Source organism: Macrotis lagotis, chromosome 4 (genome assembly GCF_037893015.1).
Source record: "Macrotis lagotis isolate mMagLag1 chromosome 4, bilby.v1.9.chrom.fasta, whole genome shotgun sequence".
NCBI classification, from domain to species: domain Eukaryota; kingdom Metazoa; phylum Chordata; class Mammalia; order Peramelemorphia; family Peramelidae; genus Macrotis; species Macrotis lagotis.
The window spans coordinates 221,711,406-221,731,959 of NC_133661.1; the positions used below are offsets into that span (position 1 = coordinate 221,711,406).

The 20,554-nt window shown below is 34.6% G+C and overlaps 1 protein-coding gene across 6 annotated transcripts in view; it reads right to left on the reverse strand.

Moving 5' to 3' along the window:
• The window catches only part of TC2N (tandem C2 domains, nuclear), a 60,903-nt gene extending 55,489 nt beyond the window's left edge, over window positions 1-5,414 (reverse strand). For 3 of the 6 annotated variants that reach the window (XM_074235414.1, XM_074235416.1, XM_074235420.1), the window contains exon 1: window positions 5,303-5,414. The gene's annotated coding sequence lies outside the window, so the exon portion shown is untranslated. The other 3 variants (XM_074235418.1, XM_074235417.1, XM_074235419.1) reach the window with 2 other exon arrangements.
• Window positions 5,415-20,554: the final 15,140 nt, after the last annotated feature.

The window sequence follows — 20,554 nt, forward strand, 5'->3', positions numbered from 1 at the left end:
TCTTCAAGAACATAAGGATTTTTTCTTATTCCATGGATATTAACAATGATTTTCTCATCTCAAGCTAGGCTACTATCTAATTTTGACTTCTTTTTCATCTTTTCTTAAAAGGATCAATTTAATTTTACAAACATTAATAAATAAATTATGCATAATAAATTGACACCTAATTCTACTTGATTAAAGTGAAAAACTAAGAAGTACAAAGGAATAAATAATGTCTCTTCTTCAATACTACCAAGGAAATATTTACTAGCTCAAAAAATAGAAGCACTCACAATGGATTTGGAAGTCATTGAATACTATTATAAATGCTTTTATAAACTAAATACTAAAAAGTAGAATTTCAGAATAAAAGGGAACAATTCAAAATGAAGATTCTAAATTACTAGGTTCATCTTCCTAAGATGAACAGCATTAGATCCATGTATCTATGTTTTAGATATTGAAGATATTCAATATTGAACTGAAGAGAATTTAAAAATACCTATGAGAATAGACATTACTCAAAACAGTTGATATTTTTTAATAACAGCTGGAAACAACATATTTTTGATGAAAAGGTTGATGGACTCCAGTATTAAATTGTATATAAAAGGTAAATGACTTCTCAAAGAAAAACAATCTTTAATTTTAGGTTCTCTTAGTTAACAATGCCAATGTTACCATCAAAATAAGATCAAACTTCTATACACTCAAACTATTTTATATCAAACAATATCAAAGAATCCTTTCACAGTTGAAACAAGCTTTGGGTTACAGTTTGAATCCTCATGATTATACTGTTCAAAGGGAAACAATTGTTACCTTTCCAGATGCATTACTAAAAAGTGGCACATAAATATATTTTACTATGTTCAATCATTTTTTATTTGTGCCAACTCTTCATGACCTCATTTGGCAAAGAAACTGGAGTAGTTGCCATTTCCTTCTTCAACTCATTCTACAGATAAGGAGACGAGGTCAACAAAGTTAAGTGACCTGCCCAGGGTCACAAAAGTCACTAGTGTCTGGGACTACTCTTGAACTCAAGAAGCTGAGTCTTCCTTATCTAGGCTCACCACTATGCCTACTAGCTGCTAACTAAACTCACTTTATTATTGAAATAATTTTGCCATTGATAATTTCTAAGACATGTTTCATTGCTTCCATTTGTTTCAATTAGCAACAGCTTCCAACACAAACCATTAGTTTCTCTGTCCTTTCAAAATTCCTCATTAAATAATGATCAAGAAAGCTAAATACCCTAAGGATAATTGATTATTTAAAAGAATCCTAAATGAATTACTTTGTAAACCAGAAAATCTTTTTGTACTGTTCACTCACAAACCAACAATTTTTTAGATAATTTTATTTTTTGGTTTCTTAAATAAATATAAAACTGCTTCTTATCTTCTTCAAAAGCAGTAATATTTTTACCTGCATATTGCTTTATTTTTGACATTATTTGACCAGTAAAACACTTTTCAATTTATTGAGGAAATACAATGAATTAACAGACTACTATTTTTTACTACATTTACAGACAATGCTATTTTTTGGATTTTGTAGCTGCAACAAAATACTAAAGTGCAAAAAAAATGGGGAGTAGTAAAACTGACCTTTTAAAGAGTTTTTCTACTTGTACAATATGGAGATTACAGTTTTGGATTATAATTCTAGTCACTTTTTAAAAAATATAACCATGTTTTTAAACAAACAGAAATACTTCAAATATGATAAAAATGTTTCTGAAGAATGTAAATAAAGAACTGCATGGGGGGAAAGGGAGACAACAATAACCACCTGATTAGTTTACTGGTTGGAAGGTCATCCAATTTCAATAATATGCTTTTGATAAACAGACAGTATCATAACTTTTAAAATTTCATTAAAGAAAATATACAACACTGCCATAAATGAAATCTCAATCAAAGATTATTCCTTCTGTTACACATTTAACATTAGAAACTATATGTGTTCTCTTCTGGAGTTAAGAGTGAACTATGCCTCAATCTGAAAGTATCAAAAAAATAAATAAATAAATTTGGACTGCATAGAGAACTTCAGAGGGGAAGAGATATACCTATGATCTAATGTGTACTTAATCACAATATTGTGATTGAATGGAACTGAACTATAGACCTCATAATAACCTCCATCTACATATCAAATTTTATTGCTCAATTTTATCATAGACTGATTAAGAAATCATGTTTAAGGTATCTCTTACCCTTTAATAATGTCTGATTTTGCCAAATTTAATTAATAGTTTCAAATTTAATGAGGAATAAAATAAGTTCAAAATACTACTGTAAATTTTGCACTTCAAAGAAAATTTACTCCTGGGAGTTGTTTACAGAAATTCTAATGAAATCTAAATTTCTTTATTTTCAAATTTAAATGTAGTTAAAAAACAAAAACACCATTTATTATTGATCATGTACACACTTATATAAAACCCACAGGTGTGGAGCTCTAGAAGTAGGTAGTTCAGATACTGTAATAAGGCTTCCCCTTTTCCAAGAAGACAATGAAACACTGAAACTCAAACTGCAGAAAAATTTAATACAATGGTTCCTGGTGTTTTTTATTCCTGCAAAACCCTTTCAACAATAATAACAAAATTTGTTGTGAACCTCCAAAGTAATTTAATACACTATTCATGATATTCTTTATAATTATTTACTTCTTAGGGTACCATTAAAGAGTTTTAGCCTGATTCCTTAGGACCATCATTGAACCACTAAATGAGAACCCCTGAACTAAAATACCCCGTTTTTTAAGTTCAAATTGGTTTTTGTTTCAAATATTTAAGCAGCCAGCAATGAGAGGTGTTTTTAATTTAGAAATTGTATTATGTGCTGAAGATTTTACTATCTAACACATGTTTATATTTGGAGGTAGGGAGAATTGCCAACTTCATGGAATTTAACAATGATTCAGAAGTAACCATATTAAGTTTTTATTAAGAGTTGACAAAATGAATACTTGAGAATTAACATTATCAATTCAAAAAGTATTGAGTTCAGCAATTCTCCCTACCACAACTCATTCTATATAACAGGAACACAAATATTTAGTAAATTAATTTGCACAAAGTAGAAGACCTAAATACCTCAAATTATGTTTCACTGAAGAGTCATTTCTATAATAAAACTAAGGATCCTCCAGGACAAGTTTGAACAGAAGTTCACCTTATAGACAGAGGGCAGGTAAGAAGGAGAAGAGAGCAAAGGAACAATTAAAATTTTCATTTTATTCTTCACTTTATCTAGGCTACTATCTAAAAGGAAATGTACTTTACTTTTTGTAAAACAAAGCCCTTTCCACACTTGCTACCATAAAGTCAATAAAATTCTAAATGTGTCAATAGCAACTCAACAATCTGGCTCCAGAAGTGACCTGGAGTGATAATTTTATTGCAACAATGCAATAAGGAGATAAACAATACAAGCCTTTGCAATTTAGAAAAAACTAATTAATTCCACCTGCATATTAATAATTACATTGCCCAATGAAATTCAACCACATATTCTTTTTCTTCTAAAGGTATGAAATACTGTCATTTTCCCCATATTCCTAAGCAAATATATTGTAAAATGTTACCTTATTCTGAAACTTAAAGCTAAAAACTAATTTTCTGTAAGAACCTGAAAGTAATTTTTATGCAATATCATTTTAAAGAATAATTTATTTTGAGTTTCCAACAAATGACTGAGGGATTTCCTGGTTTAAATATTTATTTAAAATATGTAATGATTTAGTTACTTTTAACTACAGTGGCACTCACAGTAATGTGATTCAGAAAACAAAATAAAACCGGACAACTATGCCCTAGCAAGGCTATTAAGATACATTTTAATACAGAAACTGGTCTGTTTCCTTATTGAAACCAAAATAATAATAATAATAATAATAATAATAATAATGGATAAAAGGATGATGAAAGATTTAATTTTATCTGAAAAGATTAAACTAAAATATCTCTAATAAGCTTTGGAATGCCAATTCTGTTACTTCAAAGTACTTTTCCACTACTTCCTAAGGCTCTCAAAACGGCCTAGCAAAATACCTGACTAGTATCACTCCATACCTTGATGGAAGAAAAAACCTACTAAAAGTACTTAAACAATTTAAGCTTAGGGAGTAAATCAGTGATAAAGTCGGTCGGTTGAAAGCTAGATTTCCTGGTCTTTGTTCTAGAACTCTACAAACTTTATATATGCTAACCATTTATTAAGTAGTAAACACATTAGGAAATTAGCAAGTTTCCCCCTTTTAAAAAGCATCTCCAAATTACTATAAAAAATATAATACAGGTAATGAACAAATTGTAATATATTACAAAAAAAATCATTTCTAACCCCTATGGAAGAGGGTGAAGAGTTAGGATTGAGAACAGGTAATGAAGAGTTGTACGACTTTGGAGGTTGCTATCAGGACACTGAACCAGAAGTGAATTCCGCTTGCCAGCTAGCTGTGGGATGTTGGGAAAGCCCCCTTTCGCTCTCTTGGGCTTCAGTTTCCTCATCTGAAAAGGCAGAGAATCGGGCTAGCCAAGTTCTGAAGCCGCCTCTAAGTCTGAGATCCTGGACTACTTAAGGGCCTTGGGGATGCTAGAAAGGTTGTTGGCAGAGGGCGGGTAAAAAAGTCAACACTGCTAAAGAACATGCAGGAAACCAGGTTCTGGGGGCTAGCGCTCCTATTCCTGTGCCCATGGGCCATGTCTTTCAGCTAGTCCAGGCCTAAAAGAAAGGTGACTGCTGAACTGGGTGCTCAAGTGATGTAGATCTAAAAGCTCTAGATCTGGAGTGAGATATCCTGGATTCAAACCCTACCTACACTACGTTATTGCCTAAGTGGTTTAGTCAAGTCCCTTCTTCCTTTGGATCCTCAGTTTCCTCTGTTGTAAGGAGATCTCAGGGATGCCTTTCTGCGCTGAATTTCCAGACCAAAGGAAGCACGATGGAAACATCTTGGATAGACTCCCTAGTCTCCCAGGGATTAAAACTCCGCGGACAAAAATCACCTGAGTAAACCTACCTGTTCAGGAGGTGCGGAGGGGCGGAGAAAGAAGCAGGAGCCCCCGCCCAGTCAGAAGACTTGGGCAGGAGGTCTGGGGGGGGAAGAAGCGGGGTCGGGCCTCTCCTCTTTCCCTCCCCTCCTCCAAGGACTCCAGCAGCTGAATAGCGGACGCACCCAGCCCAGGTCCGGACCACCTTGGACTCAGTCTCCGCCACTTTCAGAGATGTCTTCCCCCCCCCGCCTCACCTGCGTCAGTCCTCACACCTGGGCTGGCGAGCGGCCCTGGGTTAGTTACCTGCGTCGCTCACAGTAAGGCACAGGGAGATGCTTCCACCGCCGCAGCCTGGATGATCCGGCTCCCCACACCTACTCGCACCAGGAGCGGAAAACTCCATGAATGCCCCCCACCCCAGGGCTCCTCCCCGCCCCACCCCACCCCTAGGGAGGTGTGGCCAGGAGTGAGTGCGGAACAACTCCAGAGCCTACCTGAAGTTGCGCCTGCGCCCTTTGTGCCCCCACCCCATAGCCCGCCCCTCCCCCGAAGTGGAAGTAGGCTGCACAGAGCTAGAAGCTGTTACTGTTTTTCTGAAAACCAGATGCTAAAAGAGTTTAAAAGCCTCAGAAACCGGGATCAGGGGGCACTATGAATAAGGGTTGGGGGTCTTTCCGGCAGGAACCCGTTTCTGTCAAATACATCATACAGAGAGTTCTTTATCACTGGATCCCAAACCTCGTAAAAGTCCGTAGAGGATCTACTAGATCTTTATTATTTAGAACCGAATCCTCCCCTGCTTCAAACCCCCACAAATAAATTCACAACACACGTCTGCGTAGAATTTAAAACTGGATGAAACTTTGCAAATCGTAAGAAAGAGGTTGTAGCTTGCACAAGATCATAAAGGTAGTGGAACAGCCATCTGAACCCAGATTTTCAGACTCCAAAGGTAAAATTATCTCCGTTATATTATAATTGCTATTCTATATCATTTTCACATTTTCACCTAAACTGTCTGGAAATCAGTGAAAGAGTGTTGTGTGTGTGTGTGTGTGTGTGTGTGTGTGTGTGTGTGTGTCTGTGTGTATGTTATTTTGGGTAAGCTGGAATGTTCAAAGTGAAAAAGGACTAGTACCTTCTCACCTCCTGTTTGTCTATAATCTTTTTTCTATACCCAATTCTTCCCACTTTCGAAACCCTTTTTAACCCTCAATTCTACCTTTTCAATAAACCACTACTCAACCCAGGTAAACAATCTCTGTCCAGCAAAACTTCATAAAGCCCTTTGGAATCAGTTACTTGGCATTTAGCATATGTTACCTGGTTAAGATCTTTGGATTGTTATTTTAAGCTTTTCAACTTTTTACAACTTTATATCTACATTGTAAATATCTGGAAAGCGGAGAATGAGTATTAAACTTCTTTGTATCTCACCTAACCCCAAACAGTAGCATAAAGTTTCACAAATATTGTGTTAAGTAAATATTTGATGAATTAATTACTCCAACTATGTCATTACTCTGACAGATCCCAACTTCTGAGGTGCTAATCTGTTGATTGAAATTATTAATTTATGGTTTAGAACAAAACAACACTATTAGCAACTTCCCTTCCTACATTATTCACTCCTTTATGTCTTCTTCCCCTCCTTCCTACATGTACTTTCCCATTTCCCCTTTACACCTGTCTGTCCCTCTCGTTTCTTCACTTTCTGTCTGAAGACAGTATTTCACTGGGGCTAGCAAATGTATTATACAGTAGTTCTTTCCCGTGTCATTTAGTGGGATGATTGATTAAAGAGACACATGATATGGATAAGACTAGAGATGTGAAGCCAACAATCATCAAAGGTTGAATGACAAGTATGTTGCAGAGGAATTTCTTGGTCAAGAAAAGATTGGTCTTCGTGGTCCATCCAACTCTAATTCTGATGCCAACTAGTTCTATTAACCTCTGTTTCTTCATAGTCTTGATTTCCCCTTTATTTCTTCCCATCATCTCCTATTCCTTAAAAAGACACTTTTAAGAAAAGAAAAAGAGAAAAAAATCTGCCAAAATTAATCCATCTAAAAAGTCTTACACTATATAAAAAGTTCCAAAATAATAATTTGTCTTCTCAAGTGTCTCTCCTTTAAGGCTGTTTGTTTTTTAAAAATTTCACAACACTCAATTTCAGTAGTTTTATATTATTGTCCTTTCCATTTACAATATAAATATTTGTGTATATTGTTTTACTGGCTCCATTTGCTTTTCTTTGAATAAGATCCTCAGTTTTTAAGTGTTTTTTTTTTCTGTATACACATCATTCTCTTTGTTTCTTACAGTACCATTATACTCATGTACCACAACTTCCTTAGCTACTTCCCAATCAATATGCATCTACTTTGTTTTTACTTCTTTGGTATTACAAAAAGTGCTGTTATAAATATATTGTAGTATAGGGAGCAGAAAGTGCATTTGTTAAACTATATTCTAAGCATACTTTAAAAAGAGAATTTTTTCATCTACTGAAAGAATTCTGAGAAAATCTAGCAGCATGTTATAATGTAAAAAAACTGGATGTGGAGTCTGATGACCAAGAGTTGCATTCCAACCCTGCCATGTGCTGGTGGTGTTACTTTAATCAAGTCAATTGAACTCTCTGGGTCTTAATTTTCTCATCTGTAAAGTGAGGGGTTTGAACTAGAGTAGGGGAAATCTAAATTTTTGTGCCATAGAGCCCTTTAGCAGTTTAGCAGCATCTATGGTCCCATTCAGAGAAAAAAAAAGGTCTCAAATGCAGTAAAAATACATAGGATTACAAAGGAAGCCTATTAAGTTGGAATACAATTATCTACATATTTTTAAAAGCAAGTTTGGAGACATGATGTCTTAACCTGGACTAAATGTTGTCTGAAGCCATTTCTGTCTTTCTATGTTTATGATTTTATAGCATAAAAGTGTCAGAGTATTTTAGATCTTTTGCTGAAGAAAAGTATTTCCTCCCCTACCCTTCCTCTTACTATGTCCATCAGTAGGAGTCTGCCATTGTGCTCTATCCACCAAAAGTTGACTCTGAGTGTCATTTCTTAAGTATCCTGCCTCTCTCCTCCATTCATTTCAGAACAGGGCAGTTAGATGGTATAATGGATGGAGCATCTGGAGTCAGAAGACCCGAGTTCAAATCCAACCTCGACAGTTAATAATTGCTAGCGGTGTGATCTTGGGCAAGTTACTTAACCTTGATTGCCTCACATCCAGAGCTATCTCCAGTCCTCCTGATTCATATCTTGCCACTGGACCCAGATGACACCAGAGGAAAAAGTGAAGTTGGTGACTTTGCACAGCACCCCTTCACTTAAATCCAATTCATATGCTTGTCATGGTATCACCATCCTGATTCCATGGTCTTCTTCCAGAACAAAGGACAAACAACATCATTTCAAAAGCAGAAAGACTAATTAAGGTTTTTAATTCAGATAAGCTAAAGTCTCAGATATCTAATACAAATGTAAAAATGTCAGCCAATCAAGGTGAAAGGGATTGTAATTTGTCAAGAAAAAATTTTCCATTCTGAGGAATGAATGTTTTATGCTTTCATTAGAATTTAGGCACATGGATCATTTTGTTCATTGTACTTGAATTCCCAGTACCTAACCCACTGCCTGGCACATTCTAGGTACTTAACAAATGGTTGTTAATCAATTGATAGTTTCATAAGTGATGAGATTAATTAATAGATCTCTAATTTCATTATTATGTTCTCTCTCCAGCAATGTAGACCAAGAATAAAAGTCATAAAAGTCATTCATGTTTTCTAGAACTGAAGAAAGAATTATTATTATTATTATTTAATAAAGAGAGTAAAGTTTTTATTTGGGGGGAAAAAGTCTCATTATGCCCCCCTTCCCTTCTCCCAAGACCTACAATGCTGAATCCTTTGTAGATGCTGAAGTTTTAGGCACTAACTTTTGGTCTTAACCCCTTGGCAGTGTCCTAGGAAGAGAATTCTCCATTCCCAGGGTGGGTTGAGATCTTACAATCAGACTAACCCAGTGGTCAAAAGGAAGGAAAGAGAACAGCTATGGAGAAGTATGGACACTGTAAGATAAGAGTTTAGAATAAAGTGTCACAGGAGTACAGCAGTCATTGCGACTATTAATACAGCACAGGAAGAAATAAACAACCAGCAAAACTAGTGAAAGATGTGGAAGAAAAACTAATTTCAAAAACTTCTAGAAACAGTTTCCTAGGGATTCCCTATCCCTTCCCCCATGATCAACTCATTCAGTCCCAATATAACAACCTAGAGATTAAAGGAAAAAATGTCAGAGAGGAAAGGAAGCCCAGAAATAGAACTGAGAAAAGTGAAGAACAGACTCAATTTTGAGAGACTTTGGAGTCTCTCTGCAACAGGTATCCCCAACTATTCCTTCTCACCTTTATGGAATACAAACTCTATGCAATCCATCTAAGGAGTGATCAAAGAGTTAAGTTACTACAATGAGCTTTTATTAGACACTTGGTATGTGCAAGATAATATGCTAATAAACTATAATATAATAACATACTATGTGCAATATAATATACCAGAGATAAAAAAAAAAGCTAGCAGCTCCTGCCTTCAAAGAGCTCACTATCTAAGAGAGGAGAGGAGGAAGGGAGACAACATGCAAACTTCTATGTACCATATATATACACACACACATATATATGTGTGTCTGTGTCTGTGTGTGTATGATATGTACATCACATGTTTTTCTATATCATGTATATATCAATGTACATATATATATATATAAACATAGCATAAATTGGAGATAATCTCAGAGGGAAAACAAAAACATTAAGGAGGACTAGAAATGGTTTCTTGAAATAGGTGGGATTTTGGCTGAGACTTAAAGGAAGCCAGAGCACATAATGTAGGTACAAAGTCTGGGAAATGCTGAGCTTTAAATGAACAAAGAACCTGGAGCAAGAACCACATTTGCATCAAGAAAACCATTTCTAAAAAATCAACAAATGTATTGATAAAGGTAGAAAACCAGTTGAGTAGAAGAAATAAGGACACATTCAAAGAAAAGAGCTATGTCTAAGGACAAGTACTTCACAGGAAAAAAAAAGAAATTAAGACAAAAAATCCCCTGAGGAAAGAGAAGACATTATAACAAATTCTAGATGACTCCAAGAGTAAAATTGAGCAATTTTAAGAATCTACAGAATGATTCAGGAATGCAACCAAAAAATTAACCAAAAATATCAAAGAATGGGACTGAAATTAGGAGCCCTTTGGAATCAGTTACTTGGCATTTAGCATATGTTACCTGGTTAAGATCTTTGGATTGTTATTTTAAGCTTTTCAACTTTTTACAACTTTATATCTACATTGTAAATATCTGGAAAGCGGAGAATGAGTATTAAACTTCTTTGTATCTCACCTAACCCCAAACAGTAGCATAAAGTTTCACAAATATTGTGTTAAGTAAATATTTGATGAATTAATTACTCCAACTATGTCATTACTCTGACAGATCCCAACTTCTGAGGTGCTAATCTGTTGATTGAAATTATTAATTTATGGTTTAGAACAAAACAACACTATTAGCAACTTCCCTTCCTACATTATTCACTCCTTTATGTCTTCTTCCCCTCCTTCCTACATGTACTTTCCCATTTCCCCTTTACACCTGTCTGTCCCTCTCGTTTCTTCACTTTCTGTCTGAAGACAGTATTTCACTGGGGCTAGCAAATGTATTATACAGTAGTTCTTTCCCGTGTCATTTAGTGGGATGATTGATTAAAGAGACACATGATATGGATAAGACTAGAGATGTGAAGCCCAACAATCATCAAAGGTTGAATGACAAGTATGTTGCAGAGGAATTTCTTGGTCAAGAAAAGATTGGTCTTCGTGGTCCATCCAACTCTAATTCTGATGCCAACTAGTTCTATTAACCTCTGTTTCTTCATAGTCTTGATTTCCCCTTTATTTCTTCCCATCATCTCCTATTCCTTAAAAAGACACTTTTAAGAAAAGAAAAAGAGAAAAAATCTGCAAAATTAATCCATCTAAAAAGTCTTACACTATATAAAAAGTTCCAAAATAATAATTTGTCTTCTCAAGTGTCTCTCCTTTAAGGCTGTTTGTTTTTTAAAAATTTCACAACGCTCAATTTCAGTAGTTTTATATTATTGTCCTTTCCATTTACAATATAAATATTTGTGTATATTGTTTTACTGGCTCCATTTGCTTTTCTTTGAATAAGATCCTCAGTTTTTAAGTGTTTTTTTTTTCTGTATACACATCATTCTCTTTGTTTCTTACAGTACCATTATACTCATGTACCACAACTTCCTTAGCTACTTCCCAATCAATATGCATCTACTTTGTTTTTACTTCTTTGGTATTACAAAAAGTGCTGTTATAAATATATTGTAGTATAGGGAGCAGAAAGTGCATTTGTTAAACTATATTCTAAGCATACTTTAAAAAGAGAATTTTTTCATCTACTGAAAGAATTCTGAGAAAATCTAGCAGCATGTTATAATGTAAAAAAACTGGATGTGGAGTCTGATGACCAAGAGTTGCATTCCAACCCTGCCATGTGCTGGTGGTGTTACTTTAATCAAGTCAATTGAACTCTCTGGGTCTTAATTTTCTCATCTGTAAAGTGAGGGGTTTGAACTAGAGTAGGGGAAATCTAAATTTTTGTGCCATAGAGCCCTTTAGCAGTTTAGCAGCATCTATGGTCCCATTCAGAGAAAAAAAAAGGTCTCAAATGCAGTAAAAATACATAGGATTACAAAGGAAGCCTATTAAGTTGGAATACAATTATCTACATATTTTTAAAAGCAAGTTTGGAGACATGATGTCTTAACCTGGACTAAATGTTGTCTGAAGCCATTTCTGTCTTTCTATGTTTATGATTTTATAGCATAAAAGTGTCAGAGTATTTTAGATCTTTTGCTGAAGAAAAGTATTTCCTCCCCTACCCTTCCTCTTACTATGTCCATCAGTAGGAGTCTGCCATTGTGCTCTATCCACCAAAAGTTGACTCTGAGTGTTATTTCTTAAGTATCCTGCCTCTCTCCTCCATTCATTTCAGAAACAGGGCAGTTAGATGGTATAATGGATGGAGCATCTGGAGTCAGAAGGACCCGAGTTCAAATCCAACCTCGACAGTTAATAATTGCTAGCGGTGTGATCTTGGGCAAGTTACTTAACCTTGATTGCCTCACATCCAGAGCTATCTCCAGTCCTCCTGATTCATATCTTGCCACTGGACCCAGATGACACCAGAGGAAAAAGTGAAGTTGGTGACTTTGCACAGCACCCCTTCACTTAAATCCAATTCATATGCTTGTCATGGTATCACCATCCTGATTCCATGGTCTTCTTCCAGAGCAAAGGACAAACAACATCATTTCAAAAGCAGAAAGACTAATTAAGGTTTTTAATTCAGATAAGCTAAAGTCTCAGATATCTAATACAAATGTAAAAATGTCAGCCAATCAAGGTGAAAGGGATTGTAATTTGTCAAGAAAAAATTTTCCATTCTGAGGAATGAATGTTTTATGCTTTCATTAGAATTTAGGCACATGGATCATTTCGTTCATTGTACTTGAATTCCCAGTACCTAACCCACTGCCTGGCACATTCTAGGTACTTAACAAATGGTTGTTAATCAATTGATAGTTTCATAAGTGATGAGATTAATTAATAGATCTCTAATTTCATTATTATGTTCTCTCTCCAGCAATGTAGACCAAGAATAAAAGTCATAAAAGTCATTCATGTTTTCTAGAACTGAAGAAAGAATTATTATTATTATTATTTAATAAAGAGAGTAAAGTTTTTATTTGGGGGGAAAAAGTCTCATTATGCCCCCCTTCCCTTCTCCCAAGACCTACAATGCTGAATCCTTTGTAGATGCTGAAGTTTTAGGCACTAACTTTTGGTCTTAACCCCTTGGCAGTGTCCTAGGGAAGAGAATTCTCCATTCCCAGGGTGGGTTGAGATCTTACAATCAGACTAACCCAGTGGTCAAAAGGAAGGAAAGAGAACAGCTATGGAGAAGTATGGACACTGTAAGATAAGAGTTTAGAATAAAGTGTCACAGGAGTACAGCAGTCATTGCGACTATTAATACAGCACAGGAAGAAATAAACAACCAGCAAAACTAGTGAAAGATGTGGAAGAAAACTAATTTCAAAAACTTCTAGAAACAGTTTCCTAGGGATTCCCTATCCCTTCCCCCATGATCAACTCATTCAGTCCCAATATAACAACCTAGAGATTAAAGGAAAAAATGTCAGAGAGGAAAGGAAGCCCAGAAATAGAACTGAGAAAAGTGAAGAACAGACTCAATTTTGAGAGACTTTGGAGTCTCTCTGCAACAGTATCCCCAACTATTCCTTCTCACCTTTATGGAATACAAACTCTATGCAATCCATCTAAGGAGTGATCAAAGAGTTAAGTTACTACAATGAGCTTTTATTAGACACTTGGTATGTGCAAGATAATATGCTAATAAACTATAATATAATAACATACTATGTGCAATATAATATACCAGAGATAAAAAAAAAAAAGCTAGCAGCTCCTGCCTTCAAAGAGCTCACTATCTAAGAGAGGAGAGGAGGAAGGGAGACAACATGCAAACTTCTATGTACCATATATATACACACACACATATATATGTGTGTCTGTGTCTGTGTGTGTATGATATGTACATCACATGTTTTTCTATATCATGTATATATCAATGTACATATATATATATATATATATATATATAAACATAGCATAAATTGGAGATAATCTCAGAGGGAAAGCAAAAACATTAAGGAGGACTAGAAATGGTTTCTTGAAATAGGTGGGATTTTGGCTGAGACTTAAAGGAAGCCAGAGCACATAATGTAGGTACAAAGTCTGGGAAATGCTGAGCTTTAAATGAACAAAGAACCTGGAGCAAGAACCACATTTGCATCAAGAAAACCATTTCTAAAAAATCAACAAATGTATTGATAAAGGTAGAAAACCAGTTGAGTAGAAGAAATAAGGACACATTCAAAGAAAAGAGCTATGTCTAAGGACAAGTACTTCACAGGAAAAAAAAGAAATTAAGACAAAAATCCCCTGAGGAAAGAGAAGACATTATAACAAATTCTAGATGACTCCCAAGAGTAAAATTGAGCAATTTTAAGAATCTACAGAATGATTCAGGAATGCAACCAAAAAATTAACCAAAAATATCAAAGAATGGGACTGAAATTAGGAAACTTAAGAAAGATTCTTAAAAGAAGCAGTACAAGTTAATAAAAGTCTGGGGGAGGGAATCTTTAAACTACCAGTACCATTGCCAAATCTTGAAGATAGAAACTGCAGAAAAGTTTTCATGCTGTATTTATGGAGGGAATTTTTCACCAAGCAGTTCCACATAGAAGAAAAGGGGTGGAGGGGCAGAGAAGAAAGAAGTGTGTCAAATTAACTATCAGAAAAAGAGACACACTCCATAATAATAAATTCAAGGAGAAGGAGGAAGACTCCAAAAATAGTAGGAAAAATAATAGAATACATTTTTTTAAGTTCAGAAAAAGACATCAGTGTTCCCTAAAAACAAGACAATTAAACTTGAAAATAAGATACCAAAAGATAATTTAAGCATTATAGTCCTCCTAGGGGAAAAATCATGAAAAAGAACTTTTAAATAGTATACTTATGAAATCATGCAGAAAATTCCTCCTCTGTGATAATAGATGGTACATTCTGAATATATACTGAGACAATATACATCCCCAAAAAACTGTGTCAAAATATCAAAGAAAATATTAGACAATAAACAAAAAGAACAGAATTCCTATTATTCTTTCATAAAGCATCCAAATGTGTTTTGCAAACCTAACAAATAGAAGAACATTAAATAAGGTAATGAAAGTCTAAGAAATGAAATCTTGTTATCTGTGGCTAAGGCTTGATCTTAGGGGTGGGGTGGGGCACTGAGAAAATTCTTTTGGTTTCCTTATTTTGAAAAAAACAGTATGTCTGAATGATGCTGAGATTATTAAAAGAGAAAATGAGCTAAGGAAAAATCTGAGGAGTAAAATACATAACAGGAAAAATTCAAAGCAATGGAAGACATGAATTAATATTCAATGAGAAAATTTAATCTCATTTATAGACATGTATTGGGATGATACAGATAAATAACATTCCTTCTTTGGGGGTGAGTAAATGGGAAGGGGGTAGAAAAATTCTCATTAGTATATAAGAAAAACAATTTTAATCTATAGGCATATGAGGAAGGCACATTAAGGGAGCAGATCACAGAGAGAACAGTGGCAGAGGCTATTATTAACAGAAAGGAAGTTATCTTGCAATATTATGAATCAATCCCACAAATAAGAGAAGATTCTGGAATAAACTCTGCTTAACAGAGTTAGGGAGGAGGGATTTGAAGGTTAGAACTTTTAGAAGATGAATTTCTAGAAAATGGAGTTGTGATTCTTGGTAAAACTTCCTCTCAAAAGGAAATTATTGAGATACCACTCCAACCCTAAGGAAATGAGTGGGTATAGTTTAGAAAAGATTGAACAGGGTTCAAAAGAAGAGTAGAACTACATCAGAAAGGAAAAATCAAAAGGAAAAAGAAGAGAACATATACACACCTTCCTAATAAGATTGCAGAAACCTATCCACTATAATGCTTCCACCTTTTTGAAAATTAATATTTTTGAATGTTTTTATTTTATTTTTTCAATTAGATGCAAAGGCAGTTTTCAACAATCATCTCTCTGTTAGCTTCTAAATTCCACATTTCTCCCTTTCCTTTCTCTCCCCTCTCCCCATGACAGTGAATAATCTGATTTAGACTATATATCTATGATCATATTGCATATTTCTATATTAATCATGGTGTGAAAAAAAAGAATCACAACTAAAGGAAAAAACTGAGAAAAAAGAAAAGGAAAAAACAAGTCCTTTAAAGTGTTAAACAAGTGTTGAAAAATAAACAAAAAACATATAGCACACGTTAAAAAATGCAAATAGTATGCTTTGGACTGCATTCAGACTCCCTAGTTTTTTCTCTGGATGTGGCTAGCATTTTCCAGCAATGTCTTTTAGAATTGTCCTTGGTCACTTAATTGTTGAGAGGAGCTAAGTTCATCATAATTGATCATCACACAATGCTGCTATTAATGTGTACAATTTTCTCCTGGTTCTGCTCATTTCACTCAGCATCAGTTCATGCAAGTCTTTCCAGTCTTTTGTGAGGCTCCATCATGAGTTGAGGGCCACTCCCTTTATGGACAAGTCATAGGCAATTTTTTCAGATCTCTCCTGATAGTGGAATTGTTTAAAAATAACATTCCAGGTGGGCAGCTAGGTGGTGCAGTGGATAGAGCACTGGCCCTGAAGTCAGGAGTACCTGAGTTCAAATCTGGCCTCAGACACTTAATAATTACCTAGCTGTGTGGCCTTGGGCAAGCCACTTAACCCCATTGCCTTGAATAAAGTAAAAATATATTTTTTAAAAAATACTCTTAAGGTAAAGATAGTACCCTACTAATAAAAATGACAGAGTGATACTTTTTAAAAATAACAAACAAAATTTGTTTAAAGAAAGTAATAATGAAAAGATATGATTTAGTATTCAAGCCATATTATTTAAATAATAATCATTCAAGCTATCTGGTTAAAAAATGAAATTTGTTGTTATCCTAAACTTGAATAGCAAAAAATAGAATCAATAAAGCACAGTAGCCTGATGTTTGAGGAACTCAAGAATATAAATCATTGCAGATAAGGCCACCTTTTTGACAAGAATTACTGGGAAAACTAGAAAATCCTAGAAATAAATTTTAGACTAACACTTGATGCTATATATCATAAACTCAAAGTAGAATCAAGTCTAAAAATGCAAAAGATCACAACGAAAAATTTCAAGGATATCAAAAAAGAATACTTTTCACAATTTTGGCTGGAGAGAGACTTCTTTAAAGGCAAATTTGACAATTTTAATTACATACAATTAAAAAACATTAGACATCTCCAAAATGAAGCCTAGAAAATGAGACAGCTTCAAAGAACCCTAGATCAGTACCTAGAAAATATCTCAATGTACACCTGGTCCACCCCCCTCATTTTACAGAGGCACAAACTAAGGTCGACAGACACTGACTTATTCATGGCAACAAAGGAAGTAAACATTAAGGGGTAGGATTTGAATTCATATTCCTGCATTTCTCAGACCCTATAGTAAGCATACAGAATGGAAAAGTTGCATCAAATATCACTGATAAAATCTAATATACAAGATAATAACTAAGGCAAATGTATAAAATAGTAAGCCATACCCCCAATAAATCAGTGTTCAAAATACATGAACAGTTTTCAAAAGAATTACAAACTATAAAGGATCAAGTGAAAACAAAAGTAAAAGAAATACAAATTAAAATAGCACATTTTACAAATTGGCAAATATTAGTCAAAATTGGAAAGGCTTGTGGAAAGAAGGCATAGTAAAAAGATTCTGATGGAACTGGGTATGGTTCCAAACACTATTCATATCATTTTATTGCTGTGCAAGAAAAATGACTAAGCTATGCATATCAAATTATATATTAACCCAGCCAACCCCCATTGAATATATAACCCAAGCAAGACAAAGACAGAAACAGAAGTCTAGTATATTCATAATACTCTATGAAAGTAAAAATTCAAACAATTTATAGGTATCTATTAAGTATCTATTATTTACAGACATTGTACTCTTTCATGGAGATAGTAAAAATAAAATCAGCAATTCTTCCTCTCAAAGAGCTGGAAACAAAGTATTGAGGGCAGAAAAACAATGTACTCTAAATGTACTGTACAATAAGAAATGGTGAAATGGTGAATTTGAAGAATCCAAAAATTCATTGTATTCATAGAAGGTGAAATAGGTAAAAATAAACTAATTATTTTCAATAACTATAGTAATATAAATGAAAATATCACTAACAGGAAGCCATATTCTGAATAAATGAAAAACCAGTGATGGTCCAGAAGAACAAACATGTTTCTTCCCTACAGCAAAGAGTTAAGAGTCTACTATTAATACATGTAAATCACCATATTGATATTTTTTACCTGATTCTTTTTTCTTACAAGGATTCACCCTGCTCAGGACCTTAGTGAAGAACTGCTATACTGATTTCAGGACTTAATCACAGTAATTAGCTATGTGACCATGAATATATTCATTTTAACTTCTCAATTTTCTCCTCTGTAAGGAAAGATAATAAATAGTAAACAATAAATGCCTATTTCACAAGTGATTGTAAAGAAAGTTCTTTGTAAATCTTAAAGTCTATACAAAATACAAATGTAATTTATTTTTTTATTTTTTTATTTATTTCTTCAACTTAATTAAGTTCTTTGAGGGTCTAGAGCCTTGCCCTGTGTTATACTTCTTTTTAATATCCTGTAGAACCTAGTCATGGTACCAGATTCATAAACTTAATGAATTGAACCAATTGTCCTTTTGTTGGATAATTGATCACCAAGCTGTTCATTGAAATTGAAATCCTGAGAGCAACACCTCCCAAAATTGTACTTAGTCTAACTACTCTTACACCTCACTAAGTACTTCTTAGAAAAACCTTATTCAGAACTTTCCTGAAACAAGTAGTCCTTTGAAAATAATCATCTGTTAAATCACATACTGACTTTCCATTGAAATTGTCCTCCTCCCTGTTCTACTTTCAGAAATCACATTATCCTGAGATGAATGGAGGAAGTTTACACACCTTTCTTTGTGCTATTGTTTTGAATCTCTTTGCATATATTGTTTCAACATTCTGGTAGTATTTTTTTTTCCAAACACCAATTGTAGTAATTTAATCTTATATTGAGGCCTGAGGTCAAATTTGGGAGCAGAAAATTCAAAGAGAATTTAGCCATTCAGAAATCACTGTATACATTAATCCCAATGACTGACAGAATATTAAAACATAAAGTTAAATATAGATCAGCTAGACTTATCCATTCAATTCAATTAGAAAAACATGCTTTATGAGCAATACACTATGAATAAGATATAGTTCTCTTCCCTTAAGGGTATATAGTCTAATAAGGGAGATAAGCCAAAGTCCCAAATAACTATTGAAAAATTAGAATGTAACACGGAGAGATATAGTAGAGAGAAAAAGTGATAAAAGGCTTGTAGGCTAGTTAAAGGACACTGAAAGAGATAGAAAGCATGTCCAAGTAGGAAGATCAGAAAAGATTTCATAAAGGAAATGCCAACTGAGCTGAACCAGAACATCAGGTCTTCACTAGGCAGAGAGTAAGGGAGCAATACAAGAGAAAGTGTTTGGGCTGGTGTGAGCAAAGGGGCAGAGAAATAAAAGGGAAGGACAAGTTCAGGGAACAGTAAGTAGTCCAGTTTGACTAGAACGCAGAATGTGTGAAGGGGAAGCTGTGAGAGAAAAGAATGAGAAGTTAGGTTGAGACCAAATGGTAGAAGGCCTTGAAAGACTAATAAATTTATTTTTTATTCAATAGACAATGGGGAAAATATTGAAGACTTTTGGTCCAGAGGAATGTTGGGATCAGACTCAGACATCAGGAAAATTATTCCATAAGTGATATGTAGGGGATTTGAGGGAAGAAAGTAGAAGTAAGAAAAACTATTGGCTTATTGCTAGAGGTCACACAAAGAGTCATGAGGTGGAGTGGCTAGATTACACAGGGGTGGCTAGGTGGTACAGTGGATAGAGCACTGGCCCTGGAGTCAGGAGTACCTGAGTTCAAAACCGGCCTCAGACACTTAATAATTGCCTAGCTGTGTGGCCTTGGGCAAGCCATTTAACCCCATTTTCCTTGCAAAAACCTGAAAAAAAAAGAGTCATGAGGTCCTAGGCTAGAAGTGGATTGGAGTGTTGGGGGGGGGGGGTTGATATATACTGTAAAAATACAATCTATAATCTTTAATAATTATGACAGATAAAGGAGATAATTTTTTAAAAAAATAAGATTATAAGACAGTGACTGGGAAAATGGTATTGCCACTTTAAAATGTAATGATTAGAAGGAATAAGATAAAAGGAGCAAATGATGGTTTCAATTTCAGATGCTAAGCTGGAATTATCAACAGAACATTCAGTTTGAAAAATTCAATAGGAATTGTAAATAGGAGGTGGGAAAATGAAGGAAATGTCAAGGCTAGAGATAGATATTTGGAAGTTATTTCTATAGAAATGAATTACTGAAGTCTTAAGTTTTTATGTATAACATCTCATGGGAAAGGGGGTAGAAAGAGAGAAGAGAAGGATATAATACATGCCCAACATAGAAGAATTAGGAGTAAAAAAGTGTTCTCAGTAAAAGAGACAGAAGAGGAATCATAAAGATGGAAAGAGAACCATGAAAATGTTGTATCCCTGAGGCAGTTAGGTGGTGCAATAGATAGAGCATCAGCTCTGGAGACAGGAGGATCTGAGTTCAAATTTGACCTCAGACATTAAATAATTACCTAGCTATGTGACCTTGGGCAAGTCACTTAGACCCCACTACCTTGCCAGAAAGAA